Here is a 17295-nt window from a genome sequence, read left to right on the forward strand (position 1 = left end):
CCCTCCCTCCCTCCCTCCTCCCTCTGTTTTATCTTAACATGGCCCCCAATTCCACACATTGCTCTCTGCAAAGAGACTGGCACATAGAAATTCTCTACATGTCACAGTTGGGTAAGTGAGAGGAAGAATAAATGAATGCATGGTCAGATCTCCAAGAAGGCAGAGTTCCAGGGATAGATCAGTGGGCTGGGAAGATCTCTGCCTCCCTTGACGACACATCCCACTACTGATCTACTATCCTCCTTTCTCCACACTTTTGTACCCCCAGCCCTCATATATAATCCCTTCACTTCACTTGTGTGTTCTGTCACTGTCTAGCTCTCTGTCTGTAGTTGTATACATCTGTCCATATCTTAACGTGCACATCTGTTCACAAGGAGGTTCTATAAGAATTCAAAGGAGTGGTTTAACTCTTAGATTCTTTAGTTCTATTTTTCCTCCCTTGATTCCATGGATTTCATTCAGATTTTTGTAAATAAAATTGGACCCCAAACCCTAATATGTATAAAGTGGGTAAAACATAGCTGTGGATTGAATAGAAGAAACTAGGAAGAAGGTGGGGTACTAGAACCTCCCCATACTGCCCTCTTACCTACCACAGTCCCTGCCGTAGCCTCTGGGGTACCCAGAAAAACTCAGTCTTATGATTTGTGATGTCCCTCAAATTTCAAGTCTGGGTCTCTGTGGTTATGGTTTGGAGTAAATGCAGACGATTATGTAGTAGGTACTGCAGGATCTATAACCAGTGTGAAGACAGAGTTTCTGCTTTTCACCAGCTCACAGGGATAGGGTGGCAAACAAATGGCTGGGAAGGTGATTCCCTAGAACAACAAGGTGTCTGAGGCCTTGAGGCCTGAATGACTGACAAAGATTGTAAGCTGTAGGTGTTGCCTCTCATCTAATCAAACACTGAGCATCCGCTCTGAGCTAGGCCTGAGAGTGCTGACTGAGGAAAAAGTCATGATCCAGTCTCTGTTTTATTAACCTTTATAAATTTCCTGTGTCCTGTATCACTAATTGTTGACTGTTTATTTTTCTGTTTGTTTTCTAACTCTACCACTGGATGAATGCTCTACAAGAATAGCAACCCCATCTGTCTGCTACTCTAGTGTCTTAACCAGTATCTGGCACATGGTAGATGCGCAAGAAACATTGATTGACAGGATGAGTGGTTGATAGAGATGATGCCGTGGTGAGTTGAGAGAGAGAGAGAGAAAGAGTGTGTGTGTGTGTGTGTGTGTGTGTGTGTGTGTGTGTGTGTGTGTGAGATGTTGGAAAAGGAAGGTGGATTATCAGGAGGAAATAACGTGGCCAGGGCCTTAAAGGACAAGGAACATTTATGAAGAAGAGAAGGAGAACATGTATTCTGTGCAAAGGCAAAAAATAGGAGTGAAAAGTCAGGAAGAGTGGGGCAACATGGTAAATTGAGCAAAAATGGTCATTTCTGGGAAGTGGCTGCTCCAAGTGAGGCTGAAGGCCTGCTGGCTCCCTAATGAGGGGCCTGCCCTGGGGGAAAGGCAGGTGATGACGAGGGACAGAAGTCAGAGTACAGTCGGGAGTACCTGGGTTTGCACCCTGACAAGCAGGGTGACTGGGGTATGTTACCCATCCTCTGTGTCTCAGGTTTCTCCACTTTCAAACAGAGAATATGGCCATTTGAGCACAGGACCCAGAACAAAGCAAGGCTTGGTTATTGTTAAAAGCAGAGGAGGCCAGACTCAGAAGCCCTTCAGTGTTTTGAAACCTGGAGCACAGAGCAGTGTGTGGAGGATGGGCTGGCTCCCATGTCCTCCTGGGAGAAATATGCTGCCTCCACCCTCCCCCACCTCCTTCCCTCACCTGCTGGAGACTCTGAGGGTCCTTGCTGTGCTGGTGCTGCTGTAAGCTGTGAAATATTCTAGTTCTATTATGTTTACACTAAGGATGTTGTTCACTGCCTAAGGCAGGGTTGGGTAATCTGGGTTGGGGGGGAACAATGGGATAAAAAACTGACTAGCATCAGTCTCTGGAATGGCTGTGATGGAGCTGAAGACCAGTTTTGTCTTCATGGGCTCTGAGTTCCTGTGCCTGGTTGTGCATCCTGGTCCCTTTGTGTGACACAGCCTGACAGGTACACGACCTCTCTGCCTGAGCTCTGCCTATGAACCTTCATTCAGGTTGTGATACTGTGGTGTCATTTCTCCTTTTCTCACTTTTATTATGTAAAGCAGCGCTATACATTTCTGTAGTGCCTGCATCTTTGCAGGCAGCCTTAAACTTCCTTTGGAATAAAACTGGCTATTTGTAAAATGAGTGCCATGAATTATAGGGAGAGGTACAGAGGTAGATTGTGTGCCTCTGAGTTTTCAACCTAGTTTCTTCTCCACGAAGACCTGGATTCCTAGAGAGCTACTAGACTCTGCCCCCACCTCCGTCACCAGGTCTGGTCTGGACTGACTTTTGTCACTTCCTTTGAATTTCATTTCTGCCCCTGGAAGAGGACGATAATCTTTCCTCACAGTCCTGACCACACCTGCTCCGGCACGAGGTATGGGTGAGGATGCTGCAGAGACACGGGCTGCCAGAGGCAGCGTCCGCGTGGGCTCTCCTCTTCACCCACTTCCCACTCAGGGCCTCGGTCTCTCCATCCGTAAAATCATCATTAAGTCATTCCTGGTTGTCTCCAAAATATTGGGGAAGCACCCACACAGTTATTTACTTAATATTTTCTTTTGACTCATTCTGGTTTTCTTAAATATTTTTGAAGATCATACTACTATCATTGATGATGGTAAACTAGTACCTGTTGTGATAAATGGAGAGTAGCCCCCAAATTGATATAATTAAAAGAAACAATATAATTGAATCTTTTCTGAACCTGAGACTACCTTTTCTAAAAAGAGAGGTTTTTTCGGGAATTACTACAAATGGAGACTTTCTCTTTGTTAAGATCTGGATTGAAAGAGAATTGCCTATGTCCTGGCTCATTGTCATTTAATGCCAAAAATAATCACAGTGATTTGTGGGGCTCCTATTGTGTCAGACATTGCACTTATTTCTTTAATATTTCTTTATATCGAGTCCTTATAACAGAAAACTGATAAATTCTTTAATAATGATGATGCTAATATTTAATGAACAGTAAATTAGTGCCAGAAACAATAACATAATTTGTGCACATTATCTCGTGTGCCCAAAGAATGTCCATTTTATAGGTAAGAATCCTAAGTTATGGAACTGGTGAGTAGTGGAACCCCAAATGGGAACGGGCCTGCCAGACCTGAATCCCACCCCCTAGCAGAAGCTCCGCTTCCCTTCATCTGTCTAACTCCCTTGCTTTCTCTCCCTCTGTTTGTTTGCTGATGTAACCACTTGGTTTGGCCCCCAGACAGGGTGTTCTGGCTTTCTTCGAGGTGACCAGACCATCTTGTCAAGGACTATGAAACCTAGCTGTAGCTGCTTATCACCACCCCAGCAAGCTACAGGGAGACCCCTGGTGTCCTCATGGTCTTCTGCACATGAAGTGTCCCCGTAAAGATGGTCTTCATCATGGCATCAGGTTGGGCCCATGAAAGACCATTAGAGAGGGAATAGTACCTAGAGATCCTTCTAGCTCAGTGTTCCCCTGGGTGTGGTCAGAGTTCTGCAGGAGGATGGCGGGCTGCTTTCAGCGAGGGAACTGATTATTCCGATTATAGAATTCTGTAGACTCAGAACAGGAAAGAAACTTAGTGACCATCAAATCCACCCCAGTACCTGATGTCAAGATTCATTTTGTAAGTTGCCAGATAAGAAATGTATTTTAACTATTTCCAGAGATGAGCAACCAACAAGTGAATAGTGTGTGTGTGTGTGTGTGTGTGTGTGTGTAACTTTACACTCTTACAGTATCAGACAACCACGGATATCAAAGCCAAGAAGGTATAAAGTAAACCTGCTTCAAAATCCAGCCTGGTTTTCCTGGATGAAGTCATAAGATAAGAGATTTAATAAGTGGATGTTGCAATGGCAGATGTCCCAGAGCCTCTGATTCGAGTACTATTAATAGGATATTTGCCTGTCACTTCCACATCATTGACCCAAACCCAGTCTGGGAAGATGACCCAAGTCTTCAAAGCTGTTGATAATGCTGTTTTTGTCTTTATTACTTGGTTCTTATCAATGGGATTAGTAAAAGCAGACTTTATTTGTAATTATTTGAGTATTTTAAAAAAGATGAAAACAAAAGAAGGAAAGAAATGAAACTTCGAGGATGTGTGTGCATCTATGAGTCTGGGAGGTGAATTCTGGGGGAGCAGCCTAGATAAAGCTTTCTAAGGGGATGCTAAATTCTTGATATTGGCATGTGGATTTCCCCCAGATCTTTAAGAATGTCAAAATTTGTGCATACAAGTGAAGAATTTTATGCCACCGATAAAGTGCAGCAAACTACAACTGAAACATTTTAATGGCCCACTTCCCCTGCCGCCCCTGAATGAATCCACTGTACTTAATGAGGTGCAATGAGGATGCACAGTGCCTGCTAGACTTGCTCGCTGGCTCGTGTCAGCCCCTCTGTGGCCAAATTCAAATTTGTACCTGAAGAAAAGTATAAGGCACCACCCACTGTGGACCTTCAGTGCGCTCGCAAATAGGTGAGACCTCAGGATCAGGGACACAATTCTTCATTCACCAGCTCAATTGTTCCAAAGCTACCTGGGAGCACCTAGCATGCACCTTTGTAACAATGGATATGTAATGGGCAAGAAAACATACATGCTTTTTCCTTTGTGATGCTTATGAACATTATCAATGTGTACAGTTTATATCTTCAGAATCTTTGTCTCAGAAGAGGTAAATAACAAAATGGCATTTTTTTTCTTAGCTTAATTTTACATTGCAAAAGGATGGCCCCACTTAATTTTGAGAAAACTTGTTTTGTTTTTTTCCAAGCATAATGGCCCCAGAGGGAATGCTCTCCTATTATATCATAAATCATTCGCATTGCTATGGACAGTGCGGCTTGCTTTTTTGACTTTGAGAGGTGAGAGCAGACGGTGACTACTTCCAGCACACAGCAAAAACTCGTGTGTGTGTGTGTGTGTGTGTGTGTGTATACTTCTTTGACTATGAATATGGTGTTTTGCAAATGAGTTGATTCCTTGGTTGTATGGAAGTTCCCCAAATTTGATAAACTGTTCAATATAAAGTCTCAGGCTTTGGGTTATATACTGTTCATCATTTCTTTGGAGGGCCCTCGTCAGGGGCTGCTCTCTGTCTTTCTCTCTCTCTCTCTCTGGATAGTTCAGTAGTCTGGTAAAGTGATATAGTCACTGGTCACTTAAAAAAAAAATCACTGGACTACTTCCCTAAATTAGTGCCCTAGTTTATGTCTGCTGAGAGCAGTTGAGTATGGCCGTTGGATGAATTGCTATGGTTTAAACTCCATGTGTCCAAATCCTGGCCTCACTGCTTTATAGCTCGGTGAATGAGGGCAGCTTTACTTCACCTTTTTTTTATCATCAATTTCCTACTTATGAAATAAAATCATAGTACCTGATGTATAAGATTGTTTTACACACACACACACACACTTAGCCCAGTGACAAACTCTCAATAAACGTTAGAAATCATCTTTGCCTGCTTGGATTAAGTTGTGTCTACATAACACCTGGCTCTCGGGGGTATAGAAGAGCTGAAATAGTTCACATCATGTGTACATGACTATAACCATACCCTTAAATCCTCAAAGATGATTAAATGCTTCACTTGGCATCTGAAGTATTTGGGAAATATCGATCACATTTTTCAAACTCAGTTCTTACACAAACCCATGGATTTGCCGTCAGTCAGTCAGGAAGTACCTATTGGTTACCCAGTCTTGTTAATAGCCAATTGTTTGCAAAATGATAGCCTATTTTTAGGTATAGATTTTAACTATTTTAGAAAACAAATCAAAACAGCTTTTAGCTAGGCTGCAGAATTTGGGCCAAGTGAGGACATCATTACAGTCCTTAAAAAAAAAAAAAAATAGAAATTATACCTGTGCTTTAACATCAAGTAGATAAAAAGGGTAGATTTTCATGTGTTAAAATTTTTAAAATACAGTTTTATGGTTGTTCTTCATTTAATTAGTACCATTCATCTATGTGTCCAATAAGCCGAGCTCTGTAGAGGGTTAGCCTGGTACTGACCCAGGCCAGACAAAAATGAGCATAAGATATTACATCTCATCTTTCTGTCTTCAAGAAGCTTAATGTTTCCTTGGATGCAACATTGGAAGGGGCAACAGACACAATAAAAAAGAGCTCTCCTTGGGGGAGAAATTTAGAGGAACAGAGGTGCACAGCCTGCTGGGATCGGAGTATAGCAGGCCTTACTTGGGCAGGAGGTGAGGCTGGGGTCAGACCGGGGAGAAATGCATAAGCTGTGTTAACCAGGGTAGACATCTCCTGACCTGACAGGGAACCACTTAGTGTTTTAATATTGTCATATTTCTTTAATGTAAAGATTGTTGTCCTCTAGGAAGTGTTTCCATCAGGAAAGGAGTTTCTGTTTTGCCATGTGCATTACTGTCAAATGCTGAGATACTTGTTCATTCACAACAAGGAGACAGATAAGCAAAATAAAATAAACTGCAGGAGGAGACATGAATTTTGTTCTGAGCTTTTGTGATTGCATGTGCTCTGCTTGCTTTGTTTATCCCAGCGATTCTTTCTAAAACTTTACCAGTTGACCATACAGACATCCCTGAAACCTTCCTGAAGCTGGGTTGTATTCATTTTTATTTGCTTGCCACTTCTCCCTCCCCTCAAAAGGTTAAAATGTAAAATTGCTGGCATTCTAGGGCAAAAATAAAATATACTCTCTTGAAGAAAGCTTCTTTCTTTTCCTTCTCTTCTACGTGTTCTCAGGTTCTATAACAGTACATAAACAGACTCCATGTATATTTGTGACTTTTATGGTGGATGTGCTTAGATTTTCCCCTTATTCTGATGTTTTATTCCTTTTTTATTCAGTAGAGAAACCACCAAGGCATAGCGGGAAGGCAGAGCCTTAGGAGTCAGGAAAATCTAGGTTGGAGTTCTTATTTTACTATTAATTAGCTTTGGTACGTTGGGTAAGTTATTTAACTTCTCTGACATTGCATTCCTTTCTCTTTTAGGAGGTAGGAACCAAATAAAACAAGCCCCCCCCCGCCCCCGCCCCGGGCTGTTGGCAAGACCAGTGAAAAGAAAATTGCATGTAGAAGCACCAAGGCAAATGTATATGGGGGGTATATAGTAGGTGGCCAATAAAACGAGTTTCTAGCATCACAGCTGTTGATATGTTAACGAAGAGAAATCGAAAACGACCGACATCATTTGGGCAAGAAATAGAGATAAAATGTAGAGTAGCAGGAGGCTTGCTCATATGCTAGATGACTGTTTGTTTATTCATTTCCCAACGATATTACAAAGGCTGTGAATATTTATTTAGTTCTGCTCCCAATAGTCCTTCTAATAGGGAATTATTTGGGTACAACGAAAGACATTTGTAAATGCGGCTGATAAGACTGGCATTGGACAAGGAGTGTTTTGTTGGACACAAGAATTCTATTGTCCCCGGCTTCAGTTGTCAAGTGCTCGGAGAACCCAGAATTTATGGTGGTAGCACAATGGGCCTTTCAGGGCCCAGCGAGAGAGCTGTGAGATCCCGCTCCCCGGCTTTTCAGGGCTTCTAATCTTTTTATCGGGCCTGGACAATGCCGGATTCAGCCGCTGCCTGAGCCTCCTGACTGTCCATTGGCCGCCAGGTATTGTGCGGTAATTACCATGGTGACAATGGACTCTCTCTACGCCAGTCCATCGGTGCTTTGGAAAACGGGGAAGGTTGTCACTTTGTATTAGGTGCCTCTAAAGGCATGGCTTACTTAGAAAAACTGCTAAAGAGAAATAAAGATAATCATGTTAAGAGTTTGATTTAAAGGGCCACTGTGTCAAATCCATTTGGAGCCCAGGATGTCTTTTCGGATGTTTTCTTGTAATTACGGTCAGACATGGGGCGTCATCCCTGCTTTTTTTTTTCCAAAAAATTCAAAATCTATAAACCTATCTTACAAAATATGTTTCACCATATGGTTTTGGAACTTTGGCGATAACAGGAAAGAGAAACACCCAATGACGATTATTAACTGAGTGTATTCATCCCTTCAGCAATGTCAGGAACACGTTCATGTACCATAGGAAGAAGCCCCTGTTACAGGGTGCCCGCAGTCAGCTGCCTCCCTGCTGCCCCTTCTCCCACCCAAGGAGCAAGAAGACACAGCGACATCAGCAAAACGACTTGGTCTTTCCATTACAAGAGAAAATCATATGGCCTTTGCTTGACTTCTTTGCCAAAACACAGCAGTCTTAGAAGCCTGGTGTTTCATTTGTTTATTTAATAGCGATCTATTTAATCATAGTTTGTTTCAGTCAGCCCCCTACCAAAGTACTGGAAATTCCCTGTTGCATTGTTTTAGCAAAAAGTAGAAGTTTTCCGGGGTGATGTACTAGAGGGGTAGGTATGATTTACCCCAGGACATAGGTTTCATTGTGGGTTCTTAAATCTGGCAGGAGAGGAATGGATTGTTGGTGATCCAGTCCAGTCAAGCTGCTTCCCTGCTCTAAGCACTGGGCACTTACGGCTTAGCCGATTTCTTCATCTGTAAAATGGAGCTGTCTCTATATTTGGGCTCCCCTGCTCCACTTAGTGACAACTCTTTCCCTTTTCACCTGCCACCCCCGTGCCCTACCTGCACCGGCACTGCATACACCGTAAGTGTCCCAGGATCATGTTGACATCGTGTTGATGGAGTCAGTGAGGTGGGGACTGTTTTAACCCAAATGTATGTATACTTTCAGCCCTTACCCTCCCCCAACCCTAGAACTACATATTGTTGTTTTTGTTGCCCTTGTACTCTTAACAGTGATCCTAGCCCATGCCTGGGCTGGCTGAGTCCACATTCTTGAAAAGGACCCATACATGTAGATCGATAAGCCAAGGCATTTGATTTGGAGCAGAGATCCTCAGAGAGGGACAGCAGTGTGACTCGTGGGTCAAAGGGAAGCCTACGGACTTCCATGTACTGAGCCTTCTGAACACTCAGAGCTCAGCAGGAGATATCTGCCACAATCATACCCCCATCCTTACCCTGGCTTTTCTCCTTGCTTTTTGTAGGCTCACTAAGGATTTCTCCATGCTGCTTCTCAGTGTTCTTTTTCCTGATTTCTCAATCTTTCTACAGTCATATATGGCTTGATATGTCTATACCCCTAGGAGGCTCAGTACTGCTGGCAGCTGAGCACAGCCCTGGATGGACCTGGGAGAAGGCAGTGACCCTGTATGGGGAGCGGGCCAGTCATGGCATGCAGGCCTTGAGAAAGGAAGGGGAGACACTCTGAGAGTAGGTAGGGGTAGATGCCACAGTGCTAGGCTGGATTTCCATGGCTCAGAAGGGAACACGAGATTCCAGGTCTTGCGGAGTCATGACAGGAAAAGAGGGAACACGAACATTCCAAGCAAGAACTCCAATGCGGAAAGAGAAGACAAGCAACATACATGCACAGGCCTCTCAGACCCAACAAACTCTCTTCCCATTAACTCTGCTGAAAGTACAGAAACAGCTAAGATTTCTTTTTTTTTTTTTTTTGAGATTTTATTTTTTTATTTGACGGAGAACAACAGCAGGGGGAGTGGGAGAGGGGGAAGGAGGCTTTCCGTGGAGCAGGGAGCCTGATGCAGGGCTCGATCCCAGGACCCTGGGATCGTGACCTGAGCCTAAGGCAGACGCTTAACAACTGAGCCACCCAGGTGCCCCCACAGCTAAGATTTCTTCTGTCATTGTTTTCTTTCCTAAGAAGCATGGTGCGGTTGTATATCAACATTTTCCGTAGAACCTACAACCCTTCTCTCTCGAATGTTTGTCATCGGAATTCATAGACAATTCACCCAGCTATTTTTGCTTTCCTTCCAAAGCTCTTAATTGTCTGTGCAGGCTTTTGGTGAAAGGAGTTTTATAGGGGATAGTTTTCAGGGAGGTAAATGATGTGAGGCAAGTGGAAGTTCAATTAGTTTTCATGGATTTGAGAAGTAAACTTTTAAAAGCACAATGGCTACAGATTCGGCTGTATTATTAACTGACTGGATCCTGGGATCCAGGAGCTCAGGGTATCACGTCTGCACTGCTGAATTCGGGTCCCACCTTGGGTGTTATTGGCTGCACACCTTGGGCAGGAGTCTTACCCTTTGAATAGTGGGGATAGATACCCAGATGGGCTCATGACAACCAGAGTGGTGATATGCATTGGTGAGGCCTGTGGCAATGTCTGTTCCATTTATGGTGTACTAGTTGTCCCCTGCTGAGTAACATATTGTCCCCAATTTAGCGGCTTATAACAATTCACTATTACTTTTTATAGTTGAGTTTAGTGAAGTCATCTGGGTGGTTTTTACTTGGGGTCTCTCATGCTGTGTTGTCAGATGGCTGGACACATGAAGGTTTGACTGAGTTGGATGTCCAAGATGGCATCTTTGCTCACCATCTGGCACCTCAGCTTGGGTGCCTAGAATAGCTAGGTATGGCTGGGCATCTCTCTCTCTATCCATGCAGCTTCTCCACATGGCTAGCTGGAGCTTCCTCACAGCATGCGGGTCTAGAGTATTCAGACTTGACATGACAGCTGACTTCTCCCAGATGAAGTTTTCCAAGAGCACAAGACAGGCTATAAGGTTTCTTATGACTCAGCTTCTGAAATCTTAGTGTTCCTTTGCTATGTTTCATTGGTGACCCAAGGACATCTCAGATTCACATAGAAGGGGTCCTGGAGCATGGCTATCTGGGGGTATGGTTCATTTGAGAGGGGGGCATTTTTGGAGACTAGCTCAACATGTAATGTGGTTGCAAAGTGGGGTTCTTGGGGCACCTGGGTGGCTCAGTCATTAGGCGTCTGTCTTCAGCTCGGGTCATGATCCCAGGGTCCTGGGATCGAGCCCCACATCGGGCTCCCTGCTTGGCGGGAAGCCTGCTTCTCCCTTTCCCACTCCCCCTGCTTGTGTTCCCTCTCTCGCTGTGTCTCTATCAAATAAATAAATAAAATCTTAAAAAAAAACAACAAAGTGGGGTTCTTCATCAATTATGTGTTCTATGAATTATCCATGTGGCTTTTTCTCTGACTTCATGTTCATCTAGGAATAACCCCATTGCTGTTCTGTCCTCAACATCCTGGGAATAGCACACAATAGGAAATTTTCTTGTTCTTGCTTCAGTCACCAAATCAAGATGCTATGGACACATTTGAGATTTATAATTTATTTCAGCCCTTCATCAAGAAGGGTTTTTGCTTGTTGTTGTTGCTGTTGTTTGGGGAAGTTGTGGTGTGTGAGGAATAGCTGTTGGATGGAACCAAGATGAGATAAGGAAAAGTATATTTGGAAACAAAAAGGAAGCATAATAAAGTCAAATAAGAAGCTGTTTCACTTCTTTCTTTTAAATATTTTATTTATTTTAGAGAGAGAGGGAGAAAGCAAGGAGGGGAAGGAGCAGAGGGAGAGGGACGGGGAAGGGGAAAGAATCCCAAGCAGACTCCACACTGAGTGCAGAGCCTGACACGGGACTCAGTCTCATGACCCTGAGATCATGACTTGAGCCGAAACCAAGAGTTGGACACCTAAATGACTGAGCTACCCAGGTGCCCCAGAGCTATTTCACTTCTTAATGCTGCCTGGGTTGATCCTAGAAGGTAGAAGCCCTAGAGATGAAGGACATTCAAGAAAGACTTTATGCCATTGTGTTACGGCTATGCCAGCCACCACCTTCCTTGGTTCAGTGCCTCAGTTTTTGAAGACAACAGCTGTTCAGACACTCTGTATTCCTCTCCATTCACTGAACAGATATACATTGAACAGCTGCTCTGGGCTAGGAAATGTGTTAAACACTTTGGGAGATATGAAGATGAATCAGACCAGAATCCAGGCAGAACACAGCCCCCACACAGAAATCAGAGTGTGCTGTAGTGCGGGAGGGGGCGGAGAGAAATGTAGTCTTGATGAAGAATTGCGGCTCTGTCAGCCCAGGGCTCAGCTCCGCTGGGGTAGGGATGACATCTCCTACCACCGCCACCACCCCTGTCTCTCTTTGCCCTTGAGACTGTCACTCCACGAGGCTCCGGCAGCACCAGAACACTGCTTGTCCCTTGCGGAGGGACGGTACCTACTTTGGACTCAGATAGAATGTGTGTTCTCTCAGAAACTGGCTCCAAGAGTTGATATCGCCCCTACAGGTTTGTTGCTAGTGCTGGAACAAATGGATGTGATGTCCGTAGCATGGTGTAAGAAGTTGGATGGATGGCTGCTCTTATCTTTTTGTCAAAATACCAAAAGCACATATAGTGAGTCACATCACCTTTTGGTAGCTCTAAACCCATGGCAAATTTTTTCTCACTTTTCACACAAGTGTGAGAATTTCTTTACATCTCTCTCTCCACACTTGGACTATTCTCCTCTAAGGAAAAAGTCTATTTACGCAACTGTGTGTGCCCAGTATCTAGGACTGTGTCATTTTATTGATTCATGTCACCTCTAGGTTAATAATGATCCTTTCACTTTTTGCAGAAATCACTGTATTTTCGGCTCAGTGGCCCTGTGACACTCGTTCCGGTTGTCATTTGTTGAGCGACCAATCAGATGGGTGGAGTGTGTTATAGAAATTGGCAGCAAGTATCCAATGGGTGAAGAAGGTAAGATGGAGCTACTTTACTGTACTATGAATGTGGAGATGGAAGTGACGCCCAGCAGGCCCCTCCCTCCAACCTGCCTTTGTTTGAATCTGCACCAAATCGAAAGCAGAATCTTAGAGGGAAGTTGGCCTACTTAGGCTTTGAGGAATGTGATTATTCACTGTTGTTCTTGGGTTCTCTTTATTGAACACCTGATACATACTAGTACAAGGATGATCGTTTTTGTTGTTGTTTGGTTTGTTTTTTTTTTTTTTTTTGGTGGGGGGAGGGATGACTATAGAAGGTTCAGAGTAGAAAGAAGGAACTAAAAGGGATTCTTTAGCAAAGACTCAGCTAGACAGACTAAGACAATTGCCATGTTGCTTCTTCCTCCTTTTCTTCTTTTGAAGAGAATTCTATAAATATGAACAAGGTGGCTTATATCCCATGGCCAGGAGGCTGAACCTTTTAGACCTCAAAAGGCAGACCACAAGATAAGCCAAAAGGCTGATTTCAGCTCCCAGGCCCAGCTCTGCCATTCACTGTCCCTGTGCCCTGAGATTAATGAGCATTTTCTGAGCCACAGGGTAGTTGGACCTAGGGTCATTAACAGTTCTTAAGTTTTAGGATTTTATGAATCCATTTACCTCCTATCTTCTCAGCAGCAACTAGAGCTATTTTTATAGGACATCCAAATATCCAGATAGAAATATAAGAATTAATTCTATTGGCATGACTCCCTACATTTTAGGGTTCTCGATCCATCCATCCTTATGTCTATGGCTCATCTCCATGAGGATGTCCACCAGGTGTCTTAAATTCAGAGGCCAAATACAAGTCATGGTTTTCTCCTCTCAACCTTCACTTTGTCCTGTGTGTCATATTTCAGGGTAGCATCAAAACTCACCCAGATCAGAAACATGGGAGGGGTACCATATGCCTCTCAATCCCTTACCTCCAAGAGCAATTTATTCCTGTTGATTCCTACTGGTGCTACTCTGATTATCTCTGAGATATTTTTTTATTTCTCTCTCTCCCCACTGCCATCCTCCAAACATGAGCCTGGTCCTCTTTCTCCAGAGTTATTGCAATTGCTGCCTGACAGGTCATTTTGCCTCTGGGGTTACTTCATCTCCAGCATGATACATCTTCCATACAAATACTGAGCAATGTCCCTGCGTCCAAGTATTATGTTACTTTCCTACTTAATCTTTTCAGTGTCAGAGATCTGATTCCTTAGTAAGTCTCTAGGACCCCTTCAGGGATAGGGCCACTGTTTTGCTGTCTAGACTCATCTCTCAGCCATTCTCTTTGCACACTCAGCCCTTACTAGACACATCCACTGTGGGATCTACTGTAGGGCATACCTGTCACTTTCCCAAAGCCCCATGATCTCTCTCTCTCTCTCTTCACAAGCCAACTCTTGCTCACTTTATATCTTAGCTTGGAACTCACTATCTCTAAGTATTTCTCTTCAATCCCTGAAGACTGAGCTATGGGTGTCTCCTAGACAATACTTTAGTAGTCTGATATTATACCATTTACTGTGATTTTGACAGTGGGCTGTGATTATCTGTTTAATTACCTATCTTCCCGGCTGGACCTGGAGGTTCTTGAGAGCAGGACTTATTTGGGGAGCACTGTGTTCCTAGTTGCAACCACTGTATCTGGCCCAAAGTAGATTCTCAATAAATATTTATTAAACATATGAATAGAGACTTTAAGAATACTTTGAATAGAATATGAGGAAGGGGAGCTAATATTACAACAGAGAAAAGTCATAATAATGACAGTTAACAGGTATCTAGTGCTTAGTACACGTCAGGCAAATAAGATATTTAAAGACATCGTCTCCCACGAATCCTTACAAAAACCTAATGCAGTGGGTACTATAAATGTCCAAGATTTGCTAAATAAGAAAATTGAGTCTTGGAAAGGATAAGTAACTTGCCTATGGCCATATTGGCATAATTTTTGTCCTTGGAAATTTTTATCTTTGAGAAGTCTGATTTTAGCTAGAGCTAATGGATTTTACCACACCCCTCTTTTCTCTTACCCCTGAATAAATCTGCTCTGTTATGGACCAAAAAACAACCAACCAGTTCCAGCCTAGGAGGCGGGACTTTTCCCCTGAATCCCACGCAAGCTTTTGTGACAAAAAATGGTCATCCCTGTGACTAGACTCGTAAACCTTTGGTGATTTTCTAGGTGTTATACACTCATATGTGAATGTGCACTGTTCGAGGACAAAATTTCAATTTGGGGAACTCCTTAAACTGTTTCTGCCATGCTCTGGTCCGTGTTTGTTACGGGAATAAGCTGATGAGGGAGCAGAGCGGCACTTCCCTGCAGAGGCACCCATAAGATCTGGAGTGTACGACTGGCTCCCCTCAAATTAGCATATTTTGCACTCATTTGCTCCAAAGCCTGGCTCAGCAGATGAGACGCAGCCCTCCTGTAGACATGTCTGAGAGTGATGATCATCTCATTGCTGCCAAGCCAAATGGGTCTCTTCATTTCATTGGCTCTGTGAATTCTTCAATAGAACATGCAACTGACATTTCCCATTTTTCTAGATACTAGGGACAATTAGAATGAGGTATCAATGAAGCAGAGTCAGAAGCTAAATAGAAAGCACTTGAATTTAATTTATCTTCTAGGAAACATGCTAGTTTTTTTTCTACTTAGAAATTAAGAACGCTTATTTAGAAGAGTTCTGCATAGCTTTTTTCCACGGAGAGGAAGGTAAACTATTCTAATGCTCGTAACATTAAAAAGCAGACAGAATGGCCGTTTTCTCTTTCTGGCAAAGATTCTTGTTTTACAGAGAGGATTTTTTTTCCTTGAAGAAAGGAAAGACTTGTTCATGATTATACTGTAAGGTTTTGGAAAAACAAAACAAGATTAACCAACAACTTAGGCTCCAGACTCAGATTCTTGATTCCCCCATCAGTTCACAAGAGTAGTGTTTCTTTTTCTTTTTTCTTTCTTTCTTTCTTTCCTTTTTAAGATTTTATTTATTTGTTTGACAGAAAGAGCACGAGAGAGAGAGAGAAAACGAGCACAAGCAGGGAGAGCGGCAGGCAGAAGGAGAGGGAGAAGCAGGCTCCCCGCTGAGCAGAGAGCCTGACACGGGGCTCGATGCCAGGACCCTGGGATCATGATCCGAGCTGAATGCAGACGCTTAACCAACGGAGCCACCCAGGTGTTGCAAAGGCAGCATTTCTTGAAAGAACCTGTGGTGTGCTGTGCACACAGCCAGAGTCAAAAGGGCACTTCCCTTTTCCTCGAGGAGCTGACAGCCAAGTTGTTCTGTATAAAGTGCTCAAAATCCAGGCAGGAAGGAAAAAGAGAGAGATGGGGTAGAGACAGGGATAAAGAAAGAGAAAGGCTTTTAACAAATGGTAGGGAAGTGGTTTGGGCTTGCAAGATCAGCTCTCGGGCTGACCTCCAGGGAGATCCACTTGAGCTTCATCCCTGACACGTTTCACTTGTGGCCCTCCTCAGCGCAGGGGAGGACTTACCTGGGGATTAGCCACAGGCTAGGGCTTCTCAGCCCTGCTACCTCACTGGGCTTTTATAGTAGGGCACTTGGGCACAGATAGGAATGTCTTCAAGTGAAAAGTTATTTGCCCTTATGTTCAAGAAAAGCTTCCACACATGGAGATCCTCCTGAGTGATCATCAGCAGGGGCTAGTGGTCCTAGGTCACCCAATTATCTTTCAGTTGCATAAAAATCAATCCCCAAAAAGCTGCTTGGTGGGGGAGGGGGGAGGCAGCTCACCTGTGCTGAAGTATCCACCAGGCTCTGCTTTGTCCCTGACAGTTTGAAATGTTGGCAGCCCGCCTTCCAACCCCCTGTACCTGCTGGGTCTGTCTGTGAATGCACATTTCCTATTTCGGGATGTAGGCCACTGTGGAGAAAGAGGCCAAGTATCTGTCACTTGGATAAAAAAGCAGACACTCAGTCCACTCGCTGACTCCTTTGCAGATCTTTGGTGTGTAGGATATGACTGTCAGTCCTGCAGTCAGCTAAGAATTATAGGAAGCTCTCATGGGCCAGGCAGCATGAGGGTCCTATCTTTGCCTACATCAATACCGAAGGGAAACACTTCAACCACAGTTGTGGATCTTTCATCTTGCTTTAACTAATGATGAACAAAATGCAGAGGCCACTCCTGATAATAACGGTGAGAGCTGATACTTAACGAGCACACCCATGGGCAGGCACTGGGCTACGTGCTTTACATCCACAATCCTGTTGGACATCACCAGAACTTTGAGTGGTATGTGAAGTCTTCGTGATTCTTTTATAGATGAGCACCCTGAGGTTCAGAGAGGTTAAAATCAACTTGCTAAGGGACACGTGCTTTACAATGGGTAGAGCCAAGGTCTCTCCTCCTGAGCACAGACTCTTCCAGTTCTTTTGTAGCTTGCCTTCCAGTCTTAACAAAGTTGGAGGGCAATTATATTATAATTCTTTTGGTATGGCCATGTCCTAAATATCCACTTGGGTTATAAAGGAGACCTAGCGGCTTCTGGCTAATGCATTAGAATGCAGCTGAATGTGTACACTGAGCGAGAGGTAACACATTGGGAG

General features: G+C 43.8%; 1 protein-coding gene across 4 annotated transcripts in view; it reads left to right on the plus strand.

Moving 5' to 3' along the window:
- The window catches only part of CDH11 (cadherin 11), a 145141-nt gene that overhangs the window by 51441 nt on the left and 76405 nt on the right, over positions 1-17295 (plus strand). For all 4 annotated transcript variants that reach the window (XM_073880193.1, XM_073880194.1, XM_073880196.1 and 1 more), the window contains exon 2: positions 12592-12716. The gene's annotated coding sequence lies outside the window, so the exon portion shown is untranslated. The remainder of the gene's footprint in view (positions 1-12591; positions 12717-17295) is intronic.

The sequence above is a fragment of the Callorhinus ursinus genome, unplaced genomic scaffold, assembly GCF_003265705.2.
Source record: "Callorhinus ursinus isolate GAN/ISIS: 27379988/994484 unplaced genomic scaffold, GSC_fseal_2.0 scaffold37, whole genome shotgun sequence".
NCBI lineage: Eukaryota > Metazoa > Chordata > Mammalia > Carnivora > Otariidae > Callorhinus > Callorhinus ursinus.